Here is a 2,579-nt window from a genome sequence, read left to right on the forward strand (position 1 = left end):
GGGAAACTACCCCAGCGCATGTGCAGATGGTTTGTTTACTACTTAGAACACAGGTGTCAGTGCCATCTTATAATGGCGAATGTGAGGACGGCTCCTTACAGCCTCTGAGCTAGGAGTAGCATTCATAAGTCTCTTCCCTCTCTATGCTGCCTTTTACCCAATATGATTTTTCTATTTCTCTAAATTTCTAAATTCAGTTACTACTGTGTAAAATCTCTTTATCTCATCCTCCCTATAAAACCCCACCAACTGTGACTTCTCTAACTTCTTCAGATCTAGCTCCTGCAACATGGTCTTGCTTAAGGGAAAATATTTTGCTTAAGTCAAAAAACATCCCCCTAGAGTGGAAAGAGAAAAGAGGAAGGGGGCATGGAGAGGGAGAAAGGGATCAAGAACATGGAAGGGCGTGCGTGTGTGTGTGTGTGTGTGTGTGTGTGTGTGTGTATTGGGTGGGTAGATCAAGTACTGTGCATAGATATACAGCAATGTTCCACTGAAACTCAGCACATTGTACAGTTAGTATGTACTATTAAGAAAAAACAGCATGCTGGGTGGTGGGTCAGGTGACCCGAGGGGCTTCGGAGTGTGTTTGAGCAGTTGACTTAGGCCGTTTGCTCGGCCCAAAGTCCCCTCAGCAATGGCGAGTCAGTCGCAGGGCATCCAGCAGCTACTGCAGGCTGAGAAGGTGTCCGAGGCCCGCAAGCGAAAGAACCGGAGGCTGAAGCAGGCCAAAGAAGAAGCGCAGGCTGAAATTGAACAGTACCGCCTGCAGAGGGAGAAGGAGTTCAAGGCCAAGGAAGCTGCGGCACTGGGCTCCCATGGCAGCTGCAGCAGTGAGGTGGAAAAGGAGACCCAGGAGAAGATGACCGTCCTCCAGAACTACTTCGAGCAGAACAGGGATGAAGTCCTGGATGACCTCTTGGCCTTTGTGTGTGACATCCGGCCGGAAATCCATGAAAATTACCGCATAAATGGATAGGAGGTGGAAGCGCCTGCTCTGTGGGTTGGCATGAAATCTGCCCCCATAGAATAGGAAACCTCCACAGAGCTGGAGTTCTGTTCTGGAAGGCATTAAATTATTTCTCTATGCTGTTGTAGGACCCTTCACTTTTTGAGAGTATCAAATCTAGCTTTTTGTACAGACTTATTATGTACCTGAAGTTTCATCTTCTTATCTTGTATGTCTTTAAGGAGTATATGTCACCTGTTTTCCTGTGTCTTCATGCAAGTAATGGATATCAATGTTGACTTTTTTTTTTAATTAGTCTAGTAGAAAAAATTCTTTGAAGGAAGAAAGGGAGTAAACTGTTCCCTTCTACTTTCTTACAGGTCAGGGGCGTTATCTATGAAAAAGTAGACAGTAGCTATTAGTAACTCCTATGAAGAAGCAGCCAGCCTTAGAGTACTCTATNCTGGATAATTTAGGACAGTCAATACGATATGCTTGTTCCGGCTGTTGTTAGTGTAACCTAACCCAAATCACTAGATGCTAGGACTTAACTTGTTACATGTTTATGGTGTGCTTATAATCATTTAAAAGTAAAAATTTGTCTTGCTCTTCAAAAAAAAAGAAAAAAACAAAAAAGAAAAAACAGCATATATAGAAAAGACCTGACAAAGGCTTTTGTTAAGATTGAACATTGCTTGGTAAGGATGTTTATCCTTGTTCCCAGGGACTATAGGAGACCCTATGGCCGCCCTTGGCCTAAACCATTTGGGATGAGGTCACCACGGTGCTTAAATGAGCCTATGATGCTCAGAAGGCCTTTCATTCCAGCCTGGTCCTTTCTGTGGTTCCTCTCTCCCAACCCCATTCAATGGGCATAACAATATCATAGCAAAATCTTCCCAGAGCACATAAAGGACCTTGCTCAGCTTCTGTTCACATCCTGCTCTGCCTCCTCCCTAGACCTGAGCTCTGCATGGCCTGAGCTGACCTTATAGCTCTGTCCCACTTTGCCTGCCCCAAGGCAATAGCCTCTGAGACTGGTTTAAGAGCTTCCAGAAGCAAAACTTGATGAAGCTCCAGGAGAGAGCCAAGTTCATGGACAAATAGAGAGTGAAGCTTGTGAAGAAACGGGCCTTCTGTGAGAGCCAATCACAGCAGCATGAATGCTGGGCCACAACCCTCAGTAAAGTACCTCTTACAGCCAAGTCAAATAAAATGTTTAAAAATCATGTCCTAGCATTTTCTTATATGAGTCTTTAACCTAGTTTGATAATTTTCAAATCGGAAATGTTTCTCACAGACTTTTATATGTATTTATTTACTTAATGCTTTTCCCCTAGCTGGTGGTGTTATGGGATGGTGTAAGGCTTTGGGATGGTGTAGGATGGTATGGAATGGTGTAGGTATGGCACCTAGCTGGTGGAAGTATGTCTGTAGAGGGAGGCCTTTGAAGATTATGCCCAGCTCCTGGTTGGTGGAGGGCTTCTCTGCCCTATTGTGTATTGTCAGTAATCTGAACAATCCCTACCACAGGCTCCTACACTGTGAATCGATCTGTAGCACCTGAATTGCCACTCCATCAGGATCTGAACCCTCAGGCACCACAAGGGAAAACAAATAATTCCTTTCA

At 44.5% G+C, this 2,579-nt stretch overlaps 1 pseudogene across 1 annotated transcript; it reads left to right on the forward strand.

Moving 5' to 3' along the window:
• Window positions 1–553: 553 nt before the first annotated feature.
• On the forward strand, window positions 554–1,097 carry LOC110302473 (annotated as a pseudogene). The gene has a single exon (XR_002378802.2). The product of XR_002378802.2 is annotated as a V-type proton ATPase subunit G 1 pseudogene (transcript).
• Window positions 1,098–2,579: the final 1,482 nt, after the last annotated feature.

The sequence above is a fragment of the Mus caroli genome, chromosome 1 (assembly GCF_900094665.2).
Source record: "Mus caroli chromosome 1, CAROLI_EIJ_v1.1, whole genome shotgun sequence".
In the NCBI taxonomy this organism is placed as follows: Eukaryota; Metazoa; Chordata; class Mammalia; order Rodentia; family Muridae; genus Mus; species Mus caroli.